The sequence below is a fragment of the Littorina saxatilis genome, linkage group LG12, assembly GCF_037325665.1.
Source record: "Littorina saxatilis isolate snail1 linkage group LG12, US_GU_Lsax_2.0, whole genome shotgun sequence".
NCBI lineage: Eukaryota > Metazoa > Mollusca > Gastropoda > Littorinimorpha > Littorinidae > Littorina > Littorina saxatilis.
In genome coordinates, this window is record NC_090256.1 from 80,947,735 (window position 1) to 80,960,290 (window position 12,556).

At 40.8% G+C, this 12,556-nt stretch overlaps 1 long non-coding RNA gene across 2 annotated transcripts; it reads left to right on the top strand.

The window, feature by feature from the left end:
- Positions 1 to 1,129: 1,129 nt before the first annotated feature.
- On the top strand, positions 1,130 to 12,301 carry LOC138982908 (uncharacterized). 2 transcript variants are annotated; one of them, XR_011461004.1, is made up of 4 exons: positions 1,131 to 1,232; positions 2,236 to 2,403; positions 7,687 to 11,918; positions 12,205 to 12,301. It is a non-coding gene; the product is annotated as an uncharacterized lncRNA (long non-coding RNA). The 2 variants fall into 2 exon arrangements; XR_011461003.1 differs by lacking the exon at positions 12,205 to 12,301 and having other exon boundaries at positions 1,130 to 1,232; positions 7,687 to 8,733.
- Positions 12,302 to 12,556: the final 255 nt, after the last annotated feature.

Below are 12,556 nucleotides of genomic sequence, written 5' to 3' on the forward strand. Positions count from 1 at the left end.
ACGCACGACATGTAGTAAATGCAAGTTCTAACAATTGTTTTTTTTTATTGCACTGATATATCGATAGAGAATGTCGATATTTGTAAACGTCTGCCATTTCCTAATGTTTGTTTCATTATTTTGCATACGGATATGGCTAATAAGTGGATAATCTGTTACGACACGAAACGCGTTCTAAACCCGGGAAGGGAGGCTACTCCAACGTACTTTCCAAAGTGTACTCCAGCCTTAAATGTATGGCCAGTTGTGATTGTTTTTACTCTACACAAATTATTTATGTTACCATCCGCATCCTGTGCACGGCCAGAATCTGATCTCAGACCACCGAGCTTTTACATACAACGAATCCATCCTTTTGTTTGAACGCTTACAGCTTACAGCTAGGGAGAATCTTAGCTGCTCTTCATAAGTTCATGGATACAGGTCATTTGTTTTTTTTCGTTTTATTTTTCATTGTCTTAACTCTTATTCAGAGCTGACATTATTGTTGACTATAACTGTTATGGGAATGATGATAATGATGTTTGGGATTTCTGTTAAAGTTTGAGACTACATGACATTGACAGGGCATCACTCTACCATGTACGCTTACTGTCATATAACTGGGCCAACCAGACTAGAGAACTGCTACACCTGTGGTGTTAGGTCATTACTACATGCAGTATGTAAGAAATGTTAAGTCCTTTGTACTGGAAACTTGCATTCTCCCAGTAAGGTCATATATTGTACTACGTTGCAAGCCCCTGGAGCAATTTTTTGATTAGTGCTTTTGTGAACAAGAAACAATTAACAAGTGGCTCTATCCCATCTCCCCCCCTTTCCCCGTCGCGATATAACCTTGAACGGTTGAAAACGACGTTAAACACCAAAGAAAGAAAGAATTACTACATGCAGATAGCATAACCTGGGCACCCTCAGTGATATCAATTTTTGAAAACGTTAGAATTGCATAGTGATATATGTATCCTTTTTAAAAATAAAAGTGAAGATCTCAACACACTTTGACTTTCTAGTTTTCTCTATTGCATTGATTTGAGAGGAAAATCTGTGTCCTTAGAATTTTTCAACAAGAAAAGCAAATGCTCATTCGACTCGCCTTCGCCATACGTAAAATAAATCAGACAAAATATTGCTGTTTCATAGTTTGTCTTATCTTACGTCATAGGTGAGAGAGCTACCAGTACCAAAGCGATAGAGGTCCTTCAGGGCACATTGATTATCTTATTGCTCAGGTGAGTAAAATAAAATATGTCTTAAGTTAAAAGGAGTAATCCACTAGTATTAGGATTCACTGTCAGTCGGTATGTCTGGCCGGACGAATGGCCGGCCGGCTGTGGACAAAAAGCTTAACGTTGAACATTGGGGATTGGGGGTGGCGGTCATAGGTAGTGAAATCCTCCTTTTAAGATTTTCAAAACCCTGAAAAAATCAGGTCTTACAATGGGGGTAAACTTACATAAGTTATGACCAGAATATCTTAGAAAACAGGGTCTTGAAAATGTCAATGTCTTGGGGGGGCGTTGTTGAGTAAGTGATTTTGGTTGTTGGGTTGGTTGTTGGGTAAGTTACCGAAAAATAACTAGCCCTACTCATTTACAGAGAGAAAGAAGCAGAGGGGGGAATCATTTTTGGTAACTTAACCAACAACCAAAATTACTTACCCAACAATGGGCCTGAATCCTCGATAGCTCACAGGTTGATGAGCTAGCGATTGAAAGGTTCCGAACGCTCTAATGTACGAAATGTAAATCTCTAGACGAAACAATAGTGAATACAAACATACTGCATTTAAACTAGCAACTACAGGCTTGAACACATTAATCTCCATATAAAATCGATGAGTTTGGTTGTTTTCTAAATTCAAATCTAACGATCAGTGCAGAGAAACTCGCTTTAGATCTCTTGCAAGTGCAAGCAAACTCCCAAGGCAAGTAACTCTCATACTCTGTGAAAGTGTCTGATTTTGCCATTTTTGGGCATTCTTATAACATTTTCAAGACCTTCCAATTGATAAAAACTGATGAAATTATTTGTACTATCACTCTGAAGGGTTTACTTTATGAAGGTATGGTGCTATTAGTAACTTGCTGCTTTCACAAAGAGAAATTATTTTTGGCACAGGCTCAGAGAACATTTATGTTACCTTGAAAATAATACTGCTGATTGTTTCTTGTTAATGTTTTATTTTTCTCCATTGTTTCTTGTTAATGTTTTATTTTTCTCCATCTTTTGTAGCTGCCTGGCATGCCGGTAATGCTGCTGATCCACACAAATGGAAGAGTCTCACTGAACAAAAGGAAGGAAGAGCCTATGCGTCAGGGGTTCAGTTGAGTTGTTGCTCTTCACAAACCTTTCACATGTCTGCACACATTCAAGGCTCATCAACCAGTAAGAATATATATGGTACGTGGTCGAGTCAGTGCTTTTTATTCATTTTAATATTATTGATTCAAACCCCCCAATCCTTCACACACCTTCTCTTGGATTTAAAGCAATTTGTTAAGTATTTTTACTTTCTGAACTTCATCTGTACTTGATGAAAGAACATTTTCTCTCACGTAACATTTAAAAAGAAAACTGAAGTTTGTACAGGGTAACCCCAAAAATGTAACCCATAAAAAAAAATTCTCATTGTAATAAATTCCACATCTGTCGATCACATATTAGTTCATATTTGGTGTATATTCACTTCAGCTTATGTATGACCTCTCAACAAAGTTGCCAGTTTGTAGGTAAAAGAATGGTAGCCTAAAAGAATCTGACTTTTGTGAGATTTCGGAAAATAAATCTGATTTTGGGGATTGGCTCAACATTACCAGGTTGAAAACTGAGCCTGAGCTATACTAACCGGTTTTAAGCCCTCCAGATTGTTAGTACCTAGTAACCTCTAACCAACTCTAGACAATCAATGACTTGAATGCAGCAGTTACAATTAAGCAGGATCAGGGCATTTGCCTTAGAGGAATGAGTTCATGTCATTGATGAATTTTGCGCGCCATTGCGCAAGTGTAACCTTACAATGAAGGGGGTCATTAAAGTTCAGCAAAAATCTTTATACAGGGTGACCCCCAAAAAATGCAACCCTCAAAAATGTTAATAACTTCTACATCTGTTGACCGAATCACTTCATATTTGAGGGACATACATTTCAGCGTATGCATGACAGTTCCACAAAGTGAAAATTCTATAAATCAAATGGTTTGACTCTTGTGCAATTTAAAAAACAAGTTGCCAAATTCGGGGATTGACTCATTTGTACGAGGTTTGGCATTGAGCGGTAGCCAAACTTGCCCAATTTTTGCCCTCCAAATTGTTACCTTTGGGGTAATTCGTATAACATAGTATACCTTAATCAACATTAGACAATCAGTGACTTAGTTGCAGCAATCACAGGCAGGATCAGGGCATTTCCCATGGATGAAGTGTCACTTCACAACAAAGGGGTTACATTTTCCAGTCATTTTAATTTGGCAAATATTTTTATAGTTGTTGTGCATGCACTTTAGTTCGTCTATGACCATTCTACACATCTTTGAGTCTGTAGGTAAAATGGTACGACATGTACCTTTTCTCCAAAATGTGTTCCAAATTACACCTCCGAAATTGTCAATCAGACGACAGTTTTCTTGCTTGGGGAATGCCTTGAGTCTAGTTGTAACTGCTTTCTTCAGGTCACTGATGATCTAAGGGGTGTTTGTGTATACTCGGAAATTCAGATAATCCGAAAGGTTAAGGTCTGGAGGGTTCAGATTAGGTAAGTATTGCTGCCGCTCAATGTCAAACCTTGTTCTCTTGAGTCGATCGCCGAATTCGGTAACCTTTTTTGAAATTGCACAAACGTCAGACCATTTGATCTATATAATTGTCACTTTGTGGAAGGGTCATGCATAGGCTGATATTTATGTCTTCCAAATATAAAGTAATTCGGTCAACAGATGTAGAGTTATTAGCATTCTTTAATTTTAGGGTTGCATTTTTGGTAGTTGTGCATGAATTTAAATTTGTTCATGACCACTCCACAAAGTTTCCTGTCCGAAGGTAAAACAAATGTGTTCCGATTTAAATTATCCATCCTAAATTGTGAATGAAAAGCACTTTCATGTCTAGGGTTTGCCCTGAACCTAGCTATAACTGCTGTTTTTAGGTCACCAATGATCTGGGAAAGGGGGTGGGTGGGTTGTATACCTATAAAAGTGTCAATCAGCGGACTGCATAGCTGAAGTTAATGTACGTTAACCTTCACCAGATCATGCTTTGGACTACACAGTCCGGATTATGTGGGTCGTGTACGACCCATAATTTCCTAAGGATTCAACGTAAAAAGTATGTGTCATACACGACCCACGCCATCTGAATAGGGATAAACAACGTAAAACTCTGAAACTCCTCCTGCATTTACAGGCACTCCCTTCACACACTTTCAGCCTCTCACTCTCACTGACCTGGAGAAAGTCCTCAAAGAAATGACCTTGAAAACCTGTGACCTTGACCATCTTTCCACACAACTCTACTCTGACTGTCTTCCTGACCCCCTCCCTTCTATTCTCAAAATCATCAACACTTCTCTGCAAACAGGCACTGTCCCCAACTCCTTTAAGACTGCTATTGTCAAACCTCTACTCTACTGAAGAAACCATCGCTTGACCCAAACACTCTCAGCAACTACCGCCCTGTCTCAAACCTTTCCTTCATCTCGAAACTCCTGAAACAACTCAACTCTCACCTTCTTTGCAACAATCTTCTCTCTCCGCTTCAATCTGCCTATCGTCCTCACCACTCCACCGAAACTACCCTTCTCAAAATCACTAATGATCTCCTCCTTGCCACTGACCAAGCTGAAATCTCTGCCGTCGCCCTACTTGATCTATCAGCGGCCTTTGACACAGTCGACCACAACATCCTCCTTCAACGCCTTCAGCACACCTTTGGTATCCATAGCACAGCTCTTTCTTGGTTCTCTTCTTATCTCACAGACCGCTACCAGACTGTTTCGATTGACAAACTGAAATCTGACCCCATCAGGCTTGAGTGCGGAGTCCCTCAGGGCTCAGTCCTTGGGCCTGTACTACTGTATTTACTCTCTACACTCAACCTCTTGACCACATCTTTGACCGACACAACGTTCTCCACCACTCTTTTGCGGACGACTCTCAACTTTACAACAGCTCTTCCCCTGACCAGTCTGAATCTCTTCTTTCCTCTATCTCTGACACTATATCACTGACGTGCAGAATTGGATGACACAAAACAAACTTCAGCTCAATAGCAACAAAACTGAAGCCATTCTAATAGGCACTACATCCAAACTCTCCAAAGCCACCTCTGACTCTCTTCAACTCTCTGACTCTTCTGTCCCTCTGTCTTCTGCTGTCAAAAATATCGGAGTCACTCTAGACAACACCCTTTCCATGAAACAACACATCTCTTCTGTCTCTCGCACCTGCTACTTCCAACTCCGCCGCATCGCCACTATCCGCAAGTACCTCACCACAGATGCTACCGCCAAACTGGTCACTTCCACCATTCTCTCACGTCTTGACTATTGTAACTCTCTCTTGACTGGTCTTCCCTCTTCTTCTATCTCTCGTCTCCAACGCATTCAAAATCGCCACTATCCGCAAGTACCTGTTGACAACTCTTCGACAAGCGCTTAGAACTGTACCCACGGAATACGCGCTATATAAGCTTCATATTGATTGATTGAAGTACCTCACCACAGATGCTACCGCCAAACTGGTCACTTCCACCATTCTCTCACGTCTTGACTATTGTAACTCTCTCTTGACTGGTCTTCCCTCTTCTTCTATGTCTCGTCTCCAACGCATTCAAAATAGCTCTGCCCGTCTTGTCTTACGAAAGAAAAAGAGAGACCATATCACCCCCCTCCTAAATCAGCTCCACTGGTTGCCCGTTCCTGCCCGTATCACATACAAAATCAACACTCTCACCTACAAATGCCTCCATGGTCTCGCCCCTGCCTATCTCTCCGACTCTCTCTCTCTATATGTCCCTTCACGAGCACTCAGATCATCTGCCGACTCCCTTAAGCTCAACATCCCCCACACCAAACTCAAAACAGCAGGTCAATGCTCATTTTCTTTCCAAGCACCTAGCCAATGGAACACACTACCTCTCCCCCTCCGTCAACAACAGTCCCTCGAATCATTCAAATCTGCACTCAAGACATTCCTTTTTTTCCAAATAATCCATGCATTCTACACTGCCCACCCTGAATAACTGTACATATTTAATGGTTGATGGTGTGTGTGTGTTAATGACTTTAAGTCTCTGTGTGTGTGAATGAGTGTATGTGCGCCTTGGGTCGCCTGTTGATGAGATATGTGCGCGTTATAAATTCTCGTATTATTATTATTATTATTATTAAAATTCCTTACCATATGGGTCGTCCATGACCAACATCATCCGGACTGTGTAGTTGAAATTGCGTCATCGTTTATTTGTTTGTTTAGATTAGAAAGATAGTCTTTCAAAAGTTGGGCAATGGGAAGGTCGCATGGTGATTGGAGATTACATGAAATCTCAATTAAAGGCTGCCATACTCGTAGCGTTCATTAATTAATTCATATTGTTTACATGTGCCAATAATGTTATAAAACTGTATCTAAGGGGATATAATAACGATTGGCTGTAGCTTTCAAACACAGAAAAAATTATTACAGTATTGCAAAGTGGTGTTGATAGTGTCAAATGTAAACAGAACAGTCTCAAATGCCATCTTTGGTTTACGAAACGTCACAAAGTGAGGTCAACGGTCTAAAAGTAGCCCAAGTCTTGGAGAACTGTTGCTAAACAATGCAATAAATAATTAATTATTTCTCGTAATTGGTGAGGACTTCAAACCTAAAACTTTGCAGGAAGCTTAATTTATACATCCCCGCAACAATGGGAAAAGCCCTGGATGTAATTAAACTAATCAAATAGGACTATGTCAGCCTTTAAAAACTCCAAATAGTTTCAGAGATATAAATACGATTTTGTGAGGCTCTGGGTCATCCACGACCCACGAAGCAGGGTGAAGGTTAGTATGAAGTAATTTGGTCAAAAGATGCAGAAGTTATTAGCAATTTCAAGACAAAAAGCACAGACAGAAAGAAATCAAATGCACTTTTAACATAGCATCGAATGTAAAAAGAGATAAAATAAAAAAGACGACAATTTCGTCAGTACATTTTTTTCTCTCCATCCAAATAAAACAAAAATAATGTCACTGTGGAAAGAAGTGCAGATGATTACCATAACTGAACAAATGAGAAAGCAGTTAAAGATCTCCGGGGCAGAACAAAAAATAGCAAACATCCCATCCAGAGAAGTGTTAGAACTGAACAAAACATTGCATAAGCCAACTTCAGCCAGATACAAAAACAATAAGTAAAGACGAAAACGCCTGATAAGAATTAACTTTTAAACCTTTAAATTTATCAAAAAAGTATTGAAACAATTGCCTATGATTACAAACAAGTTTCATATGATCATTAAAATAATTCACAGGAAATTTAAATATCAATGTGTAGGTTATCAAGTGCTATATCTGAAAACCATGTTCGATTTGTGTAATGTCTTCCTTTGACAATGGCAGACAGCACTCTTTGCCCTTGGTTGCAAAATAAGATTTCACTGATTTTACTGAAACAAATTTGTGATTTTTGTGATCTTTTCGTTCTTCAGGAATCCAAGGCGCTGGTATTGGATGACAGCCTCCTCTCAGTTTCAAACACCCAGAAAAGATGTGCCCTGAAAGAAGAAGAGGAGTGAGAGTACACCAGCACATTGCACACGTACATGTGCTGCTGAAAGGGAAAGACACTTTATTTTGTGGATGTATGGCTGCTCGCCTATAGCATAGTTGAGAATGTACACAACCAGATATATTACCAACCCTTCGGTTGGGTAAACTCACTTCCCCGCTGGATATAATTATTACAATTATTACTTGTTGGAATTTTGGATTTAAGCTGAGGTCTCTCTATGACTATCGGGGGGGAGGAGGTTAAGTAACTGAGAATGTCGCAACAGGATCTAACCACTTCATCATTGAACCAGTTGTAAAATAATCAAAAAGTTGTTGGATTTATATTTATCATGGTTTCCTGGAGCAACCCTTTATTCCTCTGTCCATGTGCTGCGCTGCTCACAAGTAAATGTAACAATTTCTTCTGCAGCTGTCTCTTCGTTCGTGTTACTGCGAAGAGTTGTGGACAAATTTAGTTAAATATCTTCTCATTTACTTTTTGGAATTAGAGCAATCATATGACACCAATCCTAAGCATTATAATCATGAGGGCGGATACACAAGCACTGTGCAGAATACCATGAAATGTGTTTGTGTAATAACAGCTAGGAATTACAAAGGTCATTTTTGTAGTGCATACAAGTTACAACGGAATTTTAATAAGAGAATAATCTGTCACTTTCCTCAATGCATGTACACTCTTCAAAAAAAGTTAAGGATCGGTTGAAAAAACTGATCTAATTATAAAACATTGCCAAAAAATTAAACATCGACATAATAATTAAAAGATTAATGTGTTTGAATCAACAAATGAACAATGAGTCTTGACTTACAATTTTGTTTGGCATGCAGAGTTATTTCCCTTTGTGGGACTTCTCAAAAGCTTCTGCATTTTGGAAGAAAAAGGGTGTTTTGTATAGCTCCATGAAATTTGAGGAACGCATGCCAGGGCAAAAGGTTGTGATGCACGTGCTACAACAGGGTCCTGGCTATGAACATCGCTCACCAGCTTGTGTTTAAAGGTTGACACGCTGACACAATTATGCACAGTAGCAACATGCCCCCATGAAGAAAACTGAGCGATTTGGATAGAGGAAGGGCAATAGGATGGCTACAAGACGGTGTTGCTGCCAGGCAAGTGGCTCAGAGGCTTGCAATGGCTCCCTCTGTCATCATCAGACTAAAACAGAGATTCCACGCAACTGGAAGAGTGCAGGAGCGACAACGTTCTGGTCGGCCCAGATCGAGACACCACACAAAGAGAGGATCGCTTCATTCAGAGGCAGGCCATGCAACAAAGAATGGCTACGGCAAACAACATTAGGCAACGCCTACAAGCTACCACCAACACTGTTGTTAGTGGGGCGGGGATGTAGCTCAGTCGGTAGCGCGCTGGATTTGTATCCAGTTGGCCGCTGTCAGCGTGTGTTCGTCCCCACGTTCGGCGAGAGATTTATTTCTCAGAGTCAACTTTGTGTGCAGACTCTCCTCGGTGTCCGAACACCCCCGTGTGTACACGCAAGCACAAGACCAAGTGCGCACGAAAAAGATCCTGTAATCCATGTCAGAGTTCGGTGGGTTATAGAAACACAAAAATACCAAGCATGCTTCCTCTGAAAGCGGCGTATGGCTGCCTAAATGGCGGGGTAAAAACGGTCATACACGTAAAAGCCGTGGGAGTTTCAGCCCATAAACGAAAAAAAACCCACAAAAAAAACCACCTGTTGTTAGTGGTCAGACGATCCGAAACCGCTTACACAACTTTGGCTTGCGTGCAAGGAGTCCAGTCCGAGGAACAACCCTGACTGCTAATCACCGAGCAGGTCGCTGAGCCTTGTGCACTCAACATGTGAGGTGGCAACGCCAGCAGTGGGCTCAGGTGTTGTGTACAGATGAGTCCCGCTTTTGCTTGGAACCTGCTGATGGTCGCATCCGAGTGTGGAGGCGTCGCGGAGAGCGCTTTGCAGAAGGCGCTGTTCTGGAACGACAGCGTTTTGGCGGAGGCTCTGTGATGGTCTGGGGAGGGATCAGCACACGTCTAAGGACACCTCTGTACCATGTAGTGGGCAACTTGACCGGTGTCCGCTACCAGAATGAGATCCTGCAACCCCTAGTCATTCCAGCCCTCCAAGCGATCGGCCCTCTTGCGATTCTTCAGGATGACAACGCACCTCCCCATCGCTCTGCAGCTGTAAACACCTTCATCTAGCAGGCCAGGGTCAACAGGATGCTGTGGCCAGCCAACAGCCCGGACCTGAACCCCATAGAGCACATGTGGAACGAACTTTGTCGTCGGGTACAGCAACATCACCCTCCTCCTGCCAATCTGGGTCAACTGCTGCAATGGCTCCAGCAGGAGTGGAATGGAGTTCCCAGAGCATTCACATGCAACCTGATCCACTCCATGCGCCAACGATGTGTTGAATGCCTGACACACAACGGAGGGCACACTGATTCACATTGTTGTGAATTCCATTTTCGAGGGTTGTCACGTTTGACCCACTCTAGCTAAATTGTGGCGGCCGCGTTCGATCTTTGCTTTGTTTGTCATTACTCCTTGATTGTTCAATTATATAATTTTAAAAAAAAAGAAAGAATTCGGTCTTGTCTGTTTTGTGTGGTGTGCTTGTAAAAAAGTGATCCTTAACTTTTTTTGAAGAGTGTATATGTAAATCTACTAGATAATGTTTTGCAGTGATCAAAAAGATGCGTGTGGGTGTTGTTTCCCCTTATTGGAAAGAATTTGCTCACTTAGGCGTGGCTGGTTAAGACACTGAAAATGCCTTGTAGTGATAGTGGTCCTTTTTTTTTTATAAAAGAATCTGTCACAGGGTAGTCTTACAGAGAGAGTACAGCTTTATTGATCTTGTCAAGTTTGAAGGTACAAATTAGGAGATAATAAACTGAAGGAGCAATGATACACAGGGGATAACTTGTCCAAAGCGAATAGGGCAGCAGAATGCAGGGAGAGAATACAAATATGAACCTTAGAAACATTCCAACAGTAATTGGACACTCCATTCAAACACAAACATTCTCAGAAATAGTGAAACATAAATGTTTGTGGATACATGTTCTTTTTGAACCAAGTTACGCACAGGAAGAGCATGTTTGATCCATTATTGGATTGGTCAAAACTGTGTACATTTGGTCAGAAGTAGGTGTCTGTCAAAGTCTCAGTGTTGTATTTACATTGATTTAAATGATTTATATTAAATGGTTAATTGACGAGCGCAGTGGCCTAGTGGATAAGCCATCGGCCTCCTAGTCCTATACGGAAGGTCACAGTTACGAATCCAAGCTCCCGCTCCTGGTGGGTGGAGGCTGGAGATTTTTTTTTTTATCTCTCAGGTCAACTTATGTGCAGACCTGCTTGTGCCTTATTCCCCTGTGTGTGTCCATCCAAAACTTTTCTCGGAAACTATCAAAGCGATCGGGCTCATATTTTGTTTAGTCGTGACCTCCAATGACCTCTACACTTTAACGATGGTTTCGTTGACCTTTGACCTTTTTCAAGGTCACAGGTCAGCGTCAAAGGAAAAATTAGACATTTTATATCTTTGACAAAGTTCATCGGATGTGATTGAAACTTTGTAGGATTATTCTTTACATCAAAGTATTTACATCTGTAGCCTTTTACGAACGTTATCAGAAAAACAAGGGAGATAACTAGCCTTTTCTGTTCGGCAACACACAACTTAACGTTGGGCTTTTCTCGGAAACTATAAAAGTGACCGGGCTCAAATTTTATGTGAACGTGACTCCCAGTGACCTCTACACTTTGACATCTGCTTTGGTGACCTTTGACCTTTTTCAAGGTCACAGGTATGTCTTGAATTCTTCAGGTATGCATTGTGTTGTGAATAGCAATTTCTTCCTGTCCATCTGATGCCTCATATAATATTCAGAACTGCGAAAGTGACTCGATCGAGCGTTTGCTCTTCTTGTATTGTCTTGAGTTCATGCGTAATTTTAACGTTGAATTGTTGCCTCGTCCCAGTGTGTATCGTTGTCTCGCTCCAATGTGTTCTCGCACCACTGGTTTGTTTAACCTAGATTTTATTCGTTGATGTATAGTTATTAGCATACATTTTGTGTTCTTCAGGAACCTGTGTGGGCAATCCCCATGCCTTTTCGTTGCTCGCTGCCATCACTAGGAGAAGACGAGGTATGCACATATGCATTGTGAATATTGTCTTTGTAAGAAAGTGTGTATGACAACCTATGGCGAAATGTGCAATTGTTGTAAACTAAGAACAAATTGTGACCAGATTGAGCGTTGCCATTTTTATTCAACTTCGTGATAATAATGTCATTAATGCAGTGTTAAACTTGTGATAAAGTAAGAGCATAATGAAAAGGTGATAGATGCTATTAATATGATAACTGTACATCACTTTTTAGCACTAGTTTTTATGCTCTTAATCATGACTGTTATTTTTGCTTTATTGCAGTCTTTTACGGCCCTGTATGATTAGAAAATAAAGAAGTTTTACCATACATCCGTCTTGCGTCTGTGAGAGGCAGCGACAGCCTGGTTGTCTCTGTGTGTGTCTGCATTGTGTTTGTAAAATCAGTTTCTATGGCAATGCGTTAAATACATTTAAAGTTCACTTACTTAAATAAATAATTCTTTTATTACCTGAACCAACGCCCCCAAAAAGGTCATCTGATGATTTGTGCCAGTCTGCTATACATGTTAGTTGGTATGCTTTTTTGTTTTGTTTTTTGGGTGTCATGCAAGAGACACTCAGTATTATTCTGTTAGCAGCCTTGTAAAAGTGATACTAAAAATGTTCTCTAGCC